At 33.1% G+C, this 18,947-nt stretch overlaps 1 protein-coding gene across 1 annotated transcript in view; it reads left to right on the plus strand.

Moving 5' to 3' along the window:
- LOC149413150 (dynein axonemal heavy chain 1-like) overlaps positions 1–18,947 on the plus strand; it is a 137,506-nt gene that overhangs the window by 396 nt on the left and 118,163 nt on the right. The window lies entirely within an intron of this gene.

An 18,947-nucleotide genomic window follows, 5' to 3' on the forward strand; every position in this document is an offset into this window, starting at 1 on the left:
TTTTTAAAAGTTGTTTCCTTTACGCGTTCATATATTTCTATTGAAAAAATATTTTTTGTAGTAGTTTGAATTTATATTTTTTTATTGAGTAATTTATTTTTTTATTTGTATTATACTCATCGAAGAGATAGAAAAACCTTCAATTTAATGAAAGCATATTTTTTGGTATTCATAATGTACACCAATTCGTTATAAAGATTAATAGAAATAGTGATTTGGCATTAAGCTTCGCCTTAAAAAGAGGTTTTCTACGACCATGTTCAATAAATAAATGCTTAATGATAACAGAAATGTAATTTATCAATAAAAAAGATTATTCCTTTCCAAAACAAATGTTACGTCGATGATGTGTGCATTAAAAATAGATTCGAATATCATATTATTTTGCAATAAAACGATATCGTTTTTTAAATCTCTGATAAGTCCCGCTTCACTTTATAAATTACACGCAGGTATCCACATTCTGAAGGACGTAATATTATAAGGGTACTGTACAATATATATATATATATATATATATATATATATTGACCTCTTCCCGTAGTATGTTGATCCAGTAAGAAGTTGTTAGACTAAGTTGATCCACCTTTAACACCATATAACTTGGCTATTGTGGAATACATCTGAATGAATTGGCAACAGTGGTACAATAATTATCAATGTTGCCAGTTTGCCAGAAAAACCATTTGATATACTGTTAATAAAATTTTCAAAATTTGTATGGAAATCGGATGCATAATTTATGTTGATCTACCCAAATTGGCATACTTATGTTGATCTCATATATATTGATCTACCCAAATTGGCATACTTATGTTGATCTCATATATATTGATCTATTCCCGTAGTATGTTAATCCAGGTAAGAAGTTATTAGACAAAGTTGATCTGTGTCCCTATATATGGTTTTACTAAATGAACCAATCAAGGGGCAATCGGTGGACTGTTCATCACAAGGTTTTATGTGATTCCGTAATCTTTTGTGATATTGAACTCAAAGTATTAGTCTCTAGAGTCGAATATCGCATGAAATGACTGTGAGATGGTACCGTTTCAAATAAAAATGACGTGTTCATTCGACTGTTTGTTGCTTGAATTGTTTATAAGAAATGTATGCGTATTTAGATTGAAACGAAAATTTCGCAAAAACAAATCCATAAAAAAATCATAACTTAGCAGGGGTACATTATTTTAGTCACCTAGATATCTTATATAATATAATTTTGTGTATTTATCTTTTTCTTTTGAAATGTAATTGTTATTTCTTGTATTTTTTTACATTTTCCTACTAGATGTATGAAAAAATTTGCATACATCTAAATAAAGATTCAAAAACAAAAAAAACGGGTTCATTGGGTGAGGTTTGTCTAGGTCCTGGCGGCGGATGCGATTGCCCATTTACTGCGTGGCGGGCCGGATCGAAAGAAACTGGTTGAGGGATACCTTTCGATCATAAAAATCCAAAATGGCCGCAAAAGGAATAATGTTATGTAGGAAATTTTGAACCTGTATCTTTTACCATCTCTCCTGATTACGCTTCGTGACTTAGTAGGGGAGGCCGGGTTCTTGATTATAATGGGTAATTAATGTATGATTGGACGCGGTTGGAGCTAACTAAAAACTGTCCAAAGAAGCGAAGCTAGCAGTCCACAATGGAGTGCTGGTACCTACCCTAATATATGGAAATGAGGCACAGAATTGGCAGAAGAAGGCTGAAAGTAGACAGAATACTGTAGAAATGAGATCCCTGATGCATATGTGCGGTAAAATCATGTATGACGAAATCTATTCTACAGGTATTTTATTAGAGCCTGTTAAAAGGAGCTAGCAGCATTGATCCCCAGTGATACTCGACGGACACGAGCGGAACACAGGTTCACAGTAAAGTTGATGTTATCTATATATGAACGGGTCGTTTCTCCGACTCGTTTTACCGTAAGTCGGCTCGCATGTGGAACGAGCTATCAGCATCTGTTTTTCCTCCTCAATATAATTCGCGCCTCTTTAAGACCAGCATTAATACATTCATTCCTACAGCCCCTACCTTAACCCGCCTCATAACGCTGCCCAACCGGTTGGCGACATAGTTTATCTGTATTTAGAGTGTAAAGACAGGGGCGCTCTAGTGAAAGGTGTCACATAAAAAAATCATACCGCCGAATTTGAATATGGAGACTTACAAAATGTAATCGCACAACCTAACTCAACTTCAAATATTAATATTCTGTATAAACGATTGTTACATCTTACCGGAGATGACCGGATAAATCATCAAAATGATCATTTTGTTTGTCTTTATATTCAAATTCGCAAGTATGATTTTTTATGTGACACCTATCACAAGAGCGCCCCTGTCTTCACACTTTAAATACAGAGAAACTATGTCACCACCCAGTTGGGCAGCGTTATAAGGCGGGTTAAGGTAGGGGCTGTAGGGATGAATTTATTAATGCGGATCTGAAAGAGGCCCGTATTATATGGAGGAAAAAACACACACACGAGCGGACTTTACTCAAAAACGAGTTGGAAAAACGACCCTTTCTCATAAAGACAACATCAACTTTATTTTGAACGTGCGTTCCGCTCGTGTCCGTCCGGGGATCAATGCTGCTAGCTCCTTTTAACAGGCTCTAATAAAATACCTGTAGAATAGATTTCGTCATACATGATTTTACCGCACATATGCATCAGGGATCTCATTTCTACAGTATTCAGTCTACTTTCAGCCTTCTTCTACCAGTTCCATGCCTCACTTCCATATATTAGGGTAGGTACCAGCACTCCATTGTGGAGTTTCGCTTCTTTGGACAGTTTTTGCTATCTCCAACCGCGTTCAATCATCCGGTGATTACCCATTTTAAATAATTACCCATTATAATCAAGAACCCGGCCACCCCTACTAAGTCACGAAGCGTAATCAGGAGAGGTAGTAAGAAGTTCAAAATATACCATATAACATTATTCTTTTTGCCGCCATTTTAGATTTTTATGGCCAAAAGGTATCCCTCAACCAGTCTCTTTCGATCCGGCCCGCCACGCAGTAGCTGAGCAAACGCAACAGTGTACCCCTGCTAAGTTATGATTTTTTTATGGATTTGATTTTTGCGAATGTTTCGAATAGCTCTAAAGATGATTCTTTTAAAATCATCTCATATTTAATATTATAAAACAATATGACCGGAAGTCGGCATCTTTCTATAAAGCATAAACTAAAAAAACAGCTACAAGGTGGTTACAAATGCAATTATATTTAATCAATTTGTTCGATTATATTTTATGTGAAGTTGTTTTCACAGTGGCCCAATGAATATTATAAAATGGGCCAATTGAACCAATTTGACTTTAAGCATTTTCTACGTCTTGCGATAAAAACTTAGGCTTACGATAAAAATACTCATAATCAACGGCAGAAAACTAGTTGTCTACCAAATTCTTATTTTTTTAATCTCATATAAATTAAGCTATATACTCATAAACCGATCGAGTGAAAAGCTGCAATGATCCCGACCCCGGGGTCATTGCAGCTTTTACGGAATGACGAGGAAAATAATATTTTTTAATTAGTTGAAAAAATTACTTTTCAAAATTTCAATTATGTTTAACGTAATACACTATCTGGCCTCAAGTAAATCAGTTTTATCACGAACCGTAACTATTTAATGTAATAAAATAACAAAACAAATTAATGTTAATATGATAGTTTGCTTTAATCTCAATAAAAAAATAAAGAGAAAAAGTTTTTTTTTATGATTGAGATAAAACTTTCCCCCAAATAACATGTATATATATTGATTAAAATTATAATAGCACCTTCACATTAGGAAAGAGAGGACAACGAACAAATAAGTACATTGACTAAGTGTTACGGACGGACATGCACTTGAGCTTATAAAACTTGGGAGCTGTACTCACAGAAACTGGAGTTTAGTAAAAAAAAAAAAAAAAAAAAAAAAAAAAAAAAAAAAAAAAAAAAAAAAATAAACAAAAGTTGTAATACGGGGTCAATTGTACCGGTATAATCATCCCCCAAAAACATTAACATAGAAACCATATAAACTACTAAATGCGGTTTAAAGCTAACGAATCCACCTAGATTTAATCAATAATCCCGTATTTTTAGATTCCATAAGTACCCACTCTATTGTGTACCTAGAGGTAAAACTAAGATATTGCACAATATTGGCAAAATATGGCAGAAATGGCTCCAGTGGATAAGTAATAAAACGTATTTTATAAGCACTTTTAAAAATAAATTGTCTAAAGAAACAGATAAATTCTTAAAACAATTATGAATAAAGTACATTCCGGAATCGTTAATAAGTCGTTTTGAAATATTTCGTCGTGTTTAGTAATCAATAGTATCGCGGTGGCAAGACGCAGAATTCCATAGCCGTTGATTATCAAAGACAAAACAAATAAAATTATAATTATTATATGGGTTAAATGTATTATAATCAGGGTGTTGTCACATCCCGGCAGCTTAGAGTAATAATATTAATAATAATAATAATACTCTGAGCCCGGCAGTCCGCAGCTGCATTGTTTTAACAACGAAGTTTTGGTCTGATCACATTTTCAATACAGTATTATTTTTTTAACGAAAATAGTTTTCATACAGAGAATATACAAATAAACCTTTTTTGTGTATAAAAACATATCCACCTTTAAGTTAAGATGTAGTGTGATATGATTTGTATTTTTTTATTAAACACTAAAGCATGAAGCATGAAGGAATTATCAAAATTTAAATAAAATATATTGAAGTGTTTTATCTTATCTTTTAGTTGGTATTACTATAAACTGCACGTGTTAGTTCTACTTCTGCAATTTGTGTGCTAAAAATACTTTATTCAACTTCTCGAAGTTAGCAGCTGTGGCTTTTTGTAGGAAATATGATATCTGATTATAATATTTGTTTCATTTTTTACAAATAAAAACTTGTGTGAATACCGCACCAGAGTCATACAGTCCTATACGCTCCCGTCTGGAGCCAGTGAGACTATGGCATCCTCAAAGGAGACCTCGAAGGAGATGAGGAGGAGGAAGGTGGGAGAGAACCTGGCTATTCAGATATGGTCACCAAACACTAATTGTAAAATAGTGTAAATTAATTTTAATAAAATTTATTTGAACCCGCGACCTTCGGATTGCTAGTCGAGAGCCACCTCAAGTAGTTTGATATGTTTAGTGACTTAGCAGGAGTGCCCGGGTTTATAGGGTGAGGTTTGTTCGGTTCTTGGCGGCGGATGCGCTTGCCTACCAAATGCGTGGTGGGCCGGATCGATTAATCCTCTTTCAACGCATCGCCTTGCAACGCAGTAGGAGAGTTGGATTTTTATGTTTATCACTCGAACACACTGACCCCCAGATTACTACCCACCCATCATACCTATTTCCTTCCCAGAACTCACTGTCCTTCCTTTCTTTCAAAATACCCCAACACAGCATTCACAAAGATGACATAGGCCTTGAGAGTTAAGATTTTCCTAAGGGCCTCCTGTGTGGAGACGATGTAAAAAAATACAAAAAATAAACAACTATCTCGCTAAATTGTATTGGTTATCTAATAAATGGTTCCCGGGGCGGCGGTATACATAATTGTAATAATTCTCGAGGGCTCTGATGTACAGACATTATGGCTCCTGTTGATTGACGAACATATACTAAAACATCGTTGGTTGGAATCGGTGCTTGAAATGACTTTAGCCATGTTTAATAAAAAACAAATTGGAATAATTTTTTCAGCAATTTTAATTTAAAATTTGAAAAATTAAATTCTCACCAATCTAATCGCCGCAATTTTAATAGGCACAAATTATGGATATTACGCTTTGTTTCAACTTAATCATTACAAGAAACTTACGTCGGGAGAGATGGTAAAAGATACATTAAAATAAAATTTGATTCAATCAATGTTCAAAATTTCTCTTTTAAAATGACTCAATGAACCTCACCCCATGAACCCGGGCACCCCTGCTTAGTCACGAAACGTAGTAAATGAAGCATTAAAGTTATATTTTTGTTTAATCAAGTTCAAAAGATTTTTAAGCATGGATTTGACGTTTGCGAAAGTTCCATTTCAATATAAATATGCGTGAGGCAGTCTATCCTCTTTAAGTACAAAGTCATTTTCATAGAATATGGATGTTCTAACAGAATCTAAAAAGTACCACAACGCGCGCGAAATACAAGTTACAATGCATGCAAGCCGTCAAGTTGGTCAGAAATATATAGATCAACAAAATAAATCGTGTAAAATGTATATGCGACCGAAAAATGGGCGTGGCTTACAGCTAAATCTCGATGACACAAGTTGATCTGCAGGGATTTACATATGTATGCCAGCTTGGGTAATGGATCAACATATCCGGAGTGGATCAACAAATGCAAACGGATCAACATATACCTGGCGTACCGTCGCTCGAGATCAACATAGTACGAGAGGGGATAAATATATATATATATATATATATATATATATATATATATATATATATCCCGCTACATTTGTTGCGTCCAACCCCTAAAAACTCCATAGCATTGCAGCGTCCACCGACTTACAGCGTCCGATATACGGACGCTACAATGTTTTGACCTCAAAATTGGCCAGAACGATGCTTACCCCATGTAGAATCGTATGGCAAAAATTTTTGTGGAAGCAAAAAATGTCTCAGAATGTCTGGAAACGAATATTGAACGTTTGACATTTTGCCGACAGGTTCGCTACACGATGTATATATCGAGCAGTGTATGTTTTTATTCATTTCTACGATCTTGCCGCGTCCACGAAGTAATATAATTTTCGATACATAACGACGATCATGCTGCGTCTACATATTACATCGTTAGTATTGCGTCCTCAAGACCGATTACGAGTAGATATTATTTTATATACATAACGACGGTCGTGCTGCGTCCACGCATTACGTCGATAGTACTGCGTCCCCGTAGCCGCTCATGAGAATATACTATTTTTAACTCATAATGACAATCATGATGCTTCCATGCATTACGTCGATAGTATTGCGTCCCAGTGAACGATCACGAGTAGATATTATTTTGAATATACAACGACGGTCATGCTGCATCCACGCATTACTTTGATAGTATTGCGTCCCCCTGGCCGATCACGTTGAAATATTATTATGAATACATAACGACGGTCTTGCTGCGTCTACGCATTACGTCGATAGTACTGCGTCCTCGTGGCCATTCGGAGTACAATGTTAAATATTATTTGAGCGTTTGGTTGAGCAAATCATCAGATTTGGCAACATTTGGTTAATTTACAACCGCTTGATACTCAGAACTAAGAATCGTCTTGCGTGGTTTTTAATGCATAACGACGATTTTGCTGCGTCCACGCATTACTTTGATAGTACTGCGTCCCCATGGCCATTCACGAGTACATTTTTATAAATTATTTGAGCGTTTGGTTGAGTAAATCATCAGATTTGGCAACGTTGGGTTAATTTACAACGATGCCGCTTGACACTAAGAACTAAGAAGCATCCTGCGTAGTTTTTAATGCATAACGACGATCGTGATGCGTTTACGCATTACGTTGGTAGTATTGCGTCCGTTGTTGTTTTTTTTAAAAGAAAAAGCGTTTTTTTTTTGGGAGCGAAACCCGGTCGGCACAAAGTATAAAAAATAAAATTGGTGTTTACAAAGTTATTGTTTTATTTTTAATTAAATATTGTTGTCAATTAAACAAACAATTTATAAGTTCCCGAATATTATCTGAATATAAAATAAATCTTATAGAATAAAATAAAAACCTCAAGATATGAATTGAAATTTAGCAAGAATATCGTAACACAAATTGTGAGGATTATTATTAATATATTTATAGAATTATAACTATATATTTTATCACACCTTCATAAATGCAATGAAAACTTTAACTTAAATAAAATCAACAAAAAATCAAAATATAGAAGAATACGTATGTGAAACATACAGCGAATGCACTAAAATCTAGAACAATATAATAAATCTACTAACAATCTTGCACTTAAACATAAGGAGTATAATTTGAAACATGGACGAACTTCTGGTAGACCTATGTATTTAACATTATGTCCACAACCAGATTTTTTAATACTATCCGAGGCACACTCGCATGCAATACATAAAAATATACCAAGTATTCCAAACTACAAACAATATGTCACAAATTATCACAAAAATAAAAGTAGTGGAATTGTAGTCTATGCTAAAGAAAAATTTACTGATATCAATGTTAACGAAACACCAATATGTAACGCAAACTGTTTGTCAATTAATGAATCTAAATAATTAGCCAATTAATATAATCGCATGTATCGAATACATAGCTCTATTATACCCTTATAGTCCAGTAGGTACCCAAACGATTCCTTCAGAAACTTGATCAGGGTGCTTAGGCTGTGAACAACTTGGAATAATTATCGATAATAACATCAAATGGAAAAGTCAAATATACTCCACAGTAGACAGAATGAGAAAACTCATCTTTATGTTTTTTAGACTTAGAAATACTGTATCATTAAAAATACTTAAAGGTATTTATTTTGCACTTGCACATTCTACACTACTACAATATGAAATCGTGGTTTGCGGGGGGGGGGGGTGCGTATAAATCATACCTACGTCCACTTGTGACAATTCAAAAAATATTAATAAAAATCATATTTAAAAAAGCCATATAACTATCCAACAATAAATGTTTTCCAAGGTTTCCCGGTTCCCCTTCTCACAAAAATTTACGACAAAAATACTCGTACATTAAGAACTTCAATTACATAAAGATTTATTTGATAAAAATAATATTCCATAATTAATTTTAAGCTAAATAATTATTTATATTGGAGGACTAACCGTACCACTAGTTCGAACTACAACAGCAAAACATCATTATTTATTTAACGGTATAAAATTATTCAATAAATTACTCCTGGATATATCTGAGGAAAATTATGACAGTTACAAAAAAAAACAATTTAAAATTCTCTAATACCACCTAATAAATATTCTTATTGTTTTAATTTATTTATTTTATTTCAGGGAAATCAACAGTTTACAATGTGGTTCATTTATACACGTGTAATTTACCTAACTGAGAAACCAATTGCAGATTTCCGCAATATTATATTCTCTTATGTATGTAAAAATTTAAAAACTATACTTACAAGAACTAAAAAATATTAAATTTATCGAAGAAAGCAAACACTTAGTGGCTTGACATTATACAAAATGAAACAAATACTTTGTTTTAAACCACTTTATTTTTATTTATATTTCGTCGACCGGTTTGGATTGAACCCAAATATTGTATAAAATAAATATAAAGTGGTTTAAAACATAGTATTGTTTCATTTTGTAAAAAATATAACGTTATTCAAGAGGGAGATTATTATAACATGAGATTATTTTAACTGGAGATTATTATAACACGAGATTATTAAAACAGAAGATTATTATAACGTAATACTACATAATATATGTCATTACATAAAATAATAACATTTTATGCACTTTGGTACACGTTTAATATATTTTTAATATAGTTTTTATATTTATTTTGGTTACATTGAAGATAGAATCAGAGAGAATGTTACTATACATATGTTGAACATATTCTTCTAAGACAAGCATTTTTATTTTACTAGATTACATGAGCGTGTGTGCCGTGTAGGTACTTTCAAATCAATTCTGCTTAATAAACTCCACATATTATGTTTCTGCTTATCATTCCTTGGTATTATTTATAACTAACCTGTTTTTATTACTTTTATTGTATTTTCTTGTAAGGCTATTAATAGTTTTTGTAATAATATTTGAATATATTGTTGTCCTCTCCTAAGCACAAGCATCTTACTTATCAGAAAATTGATTTAAATATTATTTAATATTATGTTGTAAATATTGTAACACTAAAGATGTTAAGAAATAAAAATAAAAAAAATATTTTTATTTTGAACTTAAGGGTATTAATAAGTTTAACTCATTAATTAAAATATTGCAATTTGAGGTTGAACTAATTAAGTTAAATATAAAAACAGATATTATTATATTGAATACGTAACGACAGAAGTTCTGCGTCGATGGTATTGTATCTTCGTGACCAATCACGAGTAGATATTATTTTGTATACATAACGACGGCCGTGCTGCGTCCACGCATTTCGTCGATAGTATTGCGTCCCCATGGCCGTTGGCGAATTTGTACATTTTTTATGTATTGTTTGAGTCCTTGGTGAAGCAAAACGCCAGATTGGGCAACATTCAGTTCATTTACAACGTTGCCACTTAGCACTCAGAACTAAAAAGCGCCTTGCGCGGGTGGACATTTTTGTAAGATGGTTTACAGTGGACGGTAAATTGATATCCCGACCTAAAAATGTCCGACCGCCCTCTGCAATGGAGCGAACTGGCGCGTTATGAAATGATACATTTTTACTAAGGATATCGTTGTAAAAAAAATTGTCGCACGCCTGCGCCCAGTAGGTACGTTTGTATACAAGGTGCAACAAGATATTCATTCAAACTTCTCACTATCGATAGACAGTTTGTTGTCAGGTCTGGTGTGTTTCTGGATGTCAAAAAAATAAAACATAAATATATATACATATATTTTTTATATACCGCACAAGAGTCTCAACCGCTCCCGTCTGGAACAGCGAGACTGTGGCATCCCCAATCTGAGTACTAAGGTGAAGGTATTGGGGAGGGGAAGAAGATGAGGATGAGAAATGTAGAAAAGTACCTGGCTATTTATATCTGGTCACCAAACACGGCAAAAGCTTGGAAATAACGTTTCCATTCGGAATGGTGGTCACACACCAGGGCGATACTGAGAGTATATTTCACTCTGGAACGTGCTGCAAACACTCTTTATATCATGTTTAATGTATTAATTGTGAAATAACACAAACAAATAAAAATTTATTTGCGCACGCCGGGTTTGACCGTCAGATTACGGGCTTCGGATTGCGAGTCGAGAGTCTTATCTCTCAATCACAGATGCTGTTATTAATTAATTAATTCACTATGAACGTGAAAACTTCACTAGAAAAGTAAGAAATATTTTGTGTTGTTTATTTATTTGTTAATTTATTCATTACACCTAATAGACGTTTACATTCTAGTTTTATAGTTGAGTATCGCAGTTATTATAAATTCTTCAAAATTAAAACAATAGAGAAAACAAAATAGAATGAAAAAAAATAAAATGTTACAACAAAAGCGTATAATAAAATAAGATACATTGGTAAAAATGATAAGAAGTCTCACATAAGTAGATATTCAAAATAAAGAAAAGATTGCAAAAATTATAGATGTCTATTTGTCTCGATATATAAAAGAATTAAAATAAACAATATTTATATTGATTATTTTTAAGGTGAAATATATCTCCCATATCAGAATAAGTCATGTAATCCTAAGGGGTTTAATAATATAAGGGGCATAACAACGGCCTAAATTTACCTTTTGAAACTCTCAAAACAAATCCAAGAGTCTTAAGGGCCTTATATACGGAAGACGTAAAAATTAAATCGACCTTCAAAACGCCATGTAACAAACAAATAATATACACTCGGAGGCAAGAATATATTATTCAGTATGGACGTGAAACCTTTATTAGAATAGTCAGCAATATACGGCAGACGTAACAATTAAATTAGAGTGAACGGACGTGAAACCTATATTAAAAGGAACCTTCAATATACAAAAAATATACACCCGGACGTGAGTATGTACGTGACGCTAGAAATGTATGAGAGTGTAATAAACATCAAAACCTGCATTATTATGAATATTAAAAAAATATGATATTAGCGATTATCGTGAGTAAAACATAGTGCAATATTCACAAAAACAATCTAAAAAAAAAGAACTAGAAGTGCTGGACGCCCAAAGACGGATTTACGCACGGACGCAATAAATGTTGTGGGACCTATATATATATATATATATATATATATATATATATATATTTTACTTAGTTAAAATAAGAAAAACAAATCGAATACACGACCACACACGAAACTTTAAAAACTCCAAGTAAAGCTGAATAATGATAGGCCCCTATTCGAATTTCGTAAACATGCAATTATTTGAACTTAATATTTACAATTAATTACTTTTATTTCTCAACTCCCCAATTTTTTCACTATTGGTAACAGATCATTCAGTCTCATAGAAATCGTTTTGTCTCCGTTACTGTTATGGTAAGATATATGATCTAAATGGTGGTAGAAAGAGAAAAACACAAGCTTTATATTTTAACCTAAATGTTAACTACAGAAAAATTTAAATTTACACCTCTATGATACCAAAAGTTCCGACCGCAATTTGTGAAAAAATTATGAAATTTCCGGAATTTTTTTATTAATTGTTTTTGTATGAAACGATAAATAAGTGAGGTGACATTAACATTCTCAAAGCGTCTATATGTCTAATAAAATCTGCGTATAAAACTTATGGCCAGTAATTAAAAAAGTTATGTTTCAAAAATGATGTGTTTATTTCTAATAATTAAATTTTAAAGCCCAAAATGGTATTCAAATTATTATGGTTTAAAATCACATTTTATTGTATGGTTTTGTAACTCTAATAATTTTATACAGGTTCCTTTTCTAAGGTTCCTATACCCTACAATTTGGTGATTACTATTATCAGCTCTTTCCTGTTTATGTTAGTAACTATTTTAGGAGCACTTGTATTCTGTTGTTTATTTACTCTAGTTGCTGAATTTATTATAAATAAGTTTGTTCTTCCATTGTAAGAAAAAATCTGTAGGAACTTGTACTAAGATCGTCCATAAGGGGTGAAAGCCAAATAATATATTTTTTAGTTTTATTTCACTCGATTAGTATTTTATTTAAAACGAATTCACTGATCCCTAGATTCCTACCCAATCCTCACACCTTTTACCTTCTCAAAACTACTTATCCTTCCTTTCCTTACAAAAAAACCACCACACACCATCCTATTATTTTCCTCATGGCCTTCTGTATGAGGTAATGTAAAAAAAAGTTGGTCAATGTGTCCAGCTCATCTCATTATTTGGAACCTAAAGATTCTTTAATGACATCAAACCTAATAAGATTTTCGGGATTATGCCATGATTCATTTTAGATTTACCATTGAGTATGTGCAGAAACGGGCTGTCCGTTTGATAGATTCCCCTTTACAATCTTTAGAGCACCGGCCATACTGTCCTTGTTCTACCGGTATTTTAATGGAAGATGCTCTGAAGAACCAGCGCAATTGATACCTTCGGCACCGGTGCATAGTCGGGAAACACGCCAAACGCGCGCCCGACATTTGTATACGGTTGACATTTGTATACGGTTGAAATTTGTATACGGTTGACATTTATATACGGTTGACATGTGTATACTGTTGATATTTGTGTACGGTTGACATTTGTATACGGTTGAAATTTGTATACGGTTGACATTTATATACGGTTGACATGTGTATACTGTTGATATTTGTGTACGGTTGACATTTATATACGGTTGACATGTGTATACTGTTGATATTTGTGTACGGTTGACATTTGTATACGGTTGAAATTTGTATAATTTGACATTCGTATACGGTTGACATTTGTATACGTTTGAAATTTGTGTACGGTTGAAATTTGTATACGGTTGACATTTATATATGGTTGACATGTGTATACTGTTGATATTTGTGTACGGTTGACATTTGTATACGGTTGAAATTTGTATAATTTGACATTCGTATACGGTTGACATTTGTATACGTTTGAAATTTGTGTACGGTTGAAATTTGTATACGGTTGACATTTATATATGGTTGACATGTGTATACTGTTGATATTTGTGTACGGTTGACATTTGTATACGGTTGAAATTTATATAATTTGACATTCGTATACGGTTGACATTTGTATACGTTTGAAATTTGTGTACGGTTGAAATTTGTATACGGTTGACATTTATATATGGTTGACATGTGTATACTGTTGATATTTGTGTACGGTTGACATTTGTATACGGTTGAAATTTATATAATTTGACATTCGTATACGGTTGACATTTGTATACGTTTGAAATTTGTGTACGGTTGAAATTTGTATACGGTTGACATTTATATATGGTTGACATGTGTATACTGTTGATATTTGTGTACGGTTGACATTTGTATACGGTTGAAATTTGTATAATTTGACATTCGTATACGGTTGACATTTGTATACGTTTGAAATTTGTGTACGGTTGAAATTTGTATACGGTTGACATTTATATATGGTTGACATGTGTATACTGTTGATATTTGTGTACGGTTGACATTTGTATACGGTTGAAATTTGTATAATTTGACATTCGTATACGGTTGACATTTGTATACGTTTGAAATTTGTGTACGGTTGAAATTTGTATACGGTTGACATTTATATATGGTTGACATGTGTATACTGTTGATATTTGTGTACGGTTGACATTTGTATACGGTTGAAATTTATATAATTTGACATTCGTATACGGTTGACATTTGTATACGTTTGAAATTTGTGTACGGTTGAAATTTGTATACGGTTGACATTTATATATGGTTGACATGTGTATACTGTTGATATTTGTGTACGGTTGACATTTGTATACGGTTGAAATTTATATAATTTGACATTCGTATACGGTTGACATTTGTATACGTTTGAAATTTGTGTACGGTTGAAATTTGTATACGGTTGACATTTATATATGGTTGACATGTGTATACTATTGATATTTGTGTACGGTTGACATTTGTATACGGTTAAAATTTGTATAATTTGACATTCGTATACGGTTGACATTTGTATACGTTTGACATTTGTGTACGGTTGAAATTTGTATACGGTTGACATTTATATATGGTTGACATGTGTATACTGTTGATATTTGTGTACGGTTGACATTTGTATACGGTTGAAATTTGTATAATTTGACATTCGTATACGGTTGACATTTGTATACGTTTGACATTTGTGTACGGTTGAAATTTGTATACGGTTGACATTTATATACGGTTGACATGTGTATACTGTTGATATTTGTGTACGGTTGACATTTGTATACGGTTGAAATTTGTATAATTTGACATTCGTATACGGTTGACATTTGTATACGTTTGACATTTGTGTACGGTTGAAATTTGTATACGGTTGACATTTGTTACAAAGAACTGGGTTTTTTCACGACTTGTTCTTGAATTCAACAGCTCGGCTGTGGATATCAGTTGCAATAATAAATAAACATCACCTGATAGATAAAATCGATAATATTTATATTTTACGTGAAGTAAATACTTGGAAAATTTTGCATTGGCTTCGTGTCAAATAACACGTAAATGAATATTAATTGTGTAATATTTTATTTAAACCTATTATTATTGTGTTTGACAATGTTACATGATTTGTCGTTTAATAATATAAATACAAATTACGCAATAGCGAATTGAACAAAGCATTTACTCACGAGTATGATAATAATAGTATTATGAGGACAAGTAAGCTGTAGAACAATTAAAATCTATGATGGGGACCTAAGTCCTGTCCTCTGTCCCTGACACATCTGGAATGCTAACGAAAATTACCAGAATAAACTACTTTTTAACGTCCATCTGTCCGGAGTCAGTTGGTCTACGGCACTCCCAATTGGGGTATGTTGTGGGGCTGAATGTAGAGGGGAGAGGAAAGAGGTGGGGAAAAGGATGGTTGGGAAGAACTATTCACCAAGTTTTGTTTTCAACATTTAAATACTTTGTGGCTTGCCATAATGTTCACATAATTTGTTTACGGATGCCAAGATTTGAAAGGTCGCTGTATTTGGTGACTTGACAGGAGTGCCCGGGTTCACGGGGTGAGGTTTTTCCAGGTCTTGGCAGCGAATGCCTGCCCACCAATTGCACCGCGGTGGGAGGGATGAGTTCACACGTCCTTCCATTCCTACCCATCCCTCATACCTTTTGACATAGGCCCCGAGGGATATATTTATTATTTTATAGATTATTTGCCTCAAGACATCCTGTGTGGAAATGAAGTTTTAATAACATTATACCCGCGACCTGTAGATTCGTAGTTGAGATTCTTAACTGCTCGATACATACGTTATTCCTAAATCATTGTCAATCAACAGAATAGTTAGCGATTTATAAAGGTATTCGAAAATGGTGAGTTACTACGGATCTCCAGTGAATTTTACAAACAATATTTTATTCGATAATAGATTAAAAAAAGTACAGAACTAACGGGCGTATTTCTAGTCCGAGCTGTTAGTGGTAACAAAATTACAATCATTTTGAGGTAATAATATAATTATGTCCATCAAGGTAGTGCCTGTATCTTTGATTCTACAATACTTTCAGATACGCCACTTTACCGCAATGTGAAGGCAACCGCTGAAGTAACATATAACTAAATTTCTTTTTTATTTTATTATTTAATATAAATCATATTTAATCATTTTTGTTATTTGTTTTGGGGGTGTTATGCCGTGTTGCGCTAACTCCTTTAGCCATGATAATGTTATTATCAAATTTTATTATTAAGTTCTGCAAGTATTTTGGTTTTTATTATTGTTACAGCTGTATCAAACTGTGGTCATACCACGTTTAGACGACTTATTTATATGATTATATGTTATCCCCTCCCAATTAAAATTTTATGATGTCTAAAATGATTTATTACCGGTTAAACCGTTTAATTGTTTAGGTTTTGTGAACATACTTAGAAGTGGAGAATAAATAATTTTCCTTACTTTATTAAATAATGTTATATTAGGGTCATTGGTTAGCTTATTGATTTCCAATTGTTTAAGTGAATTTAATCTAAGGCCCTTTCCTTCTATATGTAAGGGTTTAAGGCTGTTTTTGTCAAGCGGAAGGTAAGTATTCACTAAGAAATTTTCAACAAATTTTAATAAAATTCGATAAATTCCTCTTGCGCTAGTTGAAGAGCCGTAGACATTATTATATTCGTATAAATCAATATATTAACATCTTATTTGTGTAATTTTTCGTCAGTTTTAATCAAGTAATTATACAATAATTGCAGTTTGTAAATTGGACTTCCAATTTAGGTCATCAAAAAGTAGGGTTAAACGGTTATGTAAACATTCAAATAAAATTTTATGGTCTAAATTTTATTCTTAATATCTTGTTGACAAAAATTAAAAAATAAAAGTTTTTGAAACGTTAGTTTAAATGGTTTTAGGCGTATTTGGTGAACAGATCTGAATAGCTAGGTACTTATCCACCTTCCTCTCCCCCATCTCCTTCCCCTCTCCACCACCTTCCAAACCAGGTGTTTGCAAATATACTTTTATTATTAACATATTTCGTTGTCGCTATTTTTCTTTAATCTAATTATTTATCAAGTATTTACCCATAATTTGAGATAAAAATTAATATAATCGAACAAAGTTCAAGTGAGTTATCAGTATGGTTGTGCGTAAAAACGCGATAAAACACGCACCATCGCCAGCTGAATTTGTTTCATTAAAGCATATAAAATATTTCTAAACGATCAAAAGATCAAACCAAAAACACACTATTTTCAATTACTTCAATTCGCTTCGCTTTCAATTATTAATTCAATTAAGTTGGTCTATCTGTACCTATCACTTCTTGTACATATTTTGTTTCGACCCATCGCAGGGTTTGCACAAGTTTTATTAGTTGAATATGAACATTCCAAACGGCTCAAAATAATAAATTTCTATGTTGAAATATAATTCAATTTCTATATATTAGGCCGAGCCACCGGTAAGAGACTTATGAACATCATAAATCTCACAGAATCTCTTTGGAGGCGGGTATGGGTACCGCCACCCCAGGAACCATTTATTGGATGGCAACAATTCTGCCATAAGTAGGGTTGCCAGCTCCCGTTTTATGAATTAGAGGATTTGATACGATTAAATAAAGGACAAATGATGAAAATAAAGGACATCAATATATTTTTTTAATAAAATGCTGTTATGGTATCAGTAGTTACATTTATTAATAAAAAACAATATGCACAATGTTAATCGAAGCCAAGTAAGTAGTGCGACCTTAATTAGTCATTTTGCATTTAAAGTAATAAATAAAGTTAAAACTTGGTATTACTTTTGTCTGCTCTAAGAGCTTCTTCGTTTTCTATAATGAAATTGTTTGCATTTCATGTTGAAGTTTGACTTTATTTGCAGTTCTGCTTTTACAGTATCAATATTTATCTTATTTCGGTTTTTGATCCACGTATCGTACACAAGGAAAAAATCCTTTCGGCTTGGGCATTAGAAACGGGGATGGAAAATACGTATTGTATTATTTTTAGCAGATTCTTGTTTTCATCTGTAGATTTGAGAATCTGAATCCAAATTTCAAGAACATTTTCACACTTCTTATCGTCTATAATTTTCGTCAGGAGAGGCTTTAAAATACAGAACTCTTCATACAATGCATCAAGGTTAATATTAGGTATCTGTAGTTTTGATACCATGATGACAAAGTATTGTCCTCTATTGAAGATTTTAAATTAGAGGACAAGATCAATTTTAGGGTCTGAAATAGAGGACGTCATTTAAAATAAAGGACGTCTGGCAACCCTAGCCATAAGTCACTCTAAGTGGTTGGCTACGTTTGGTGAATTAGCGAGGGTGCCCGGATTCATGGAGTGAGGTTTGCCTATGTCTTGACGGCGGAAACTTGGCGGGCCGGATTTGGAGAGACTGGGTTTACATCTCCAGCAGGAGTCTCTCGATCCGTCACGAATCACGATCACTGACGTATCACTGAAGTCGGTGGAATGGATTCATACGTTCGTCACTCCTGGACACACTCCAGGATCCTCAGATTCCTACTCATTTTTAAAAAGAAAATAAATATTCTCGGGTTACGAATAACCTGACAATATTAGAAAATCTCCTACTACCGCCACAGTAAGCTTAAAATCATACTTGTGTTG

The sequence above is a fragment of the Hesperophylax consimilis genome, chromosome 22, assembly GCF_061612785.1.
Source record: "Hesperophylax consimilis isolate HC1 chromosome 22, BYU_Hcon_1.0, whole genome shotgun sequence".
Lineage (NCBI taxonomy): Eukaryota > Metazoa > Arthropoda > Insecta > Trichoptera > Limnephilidae > Hesperophylax > Hesperophylax consimilis.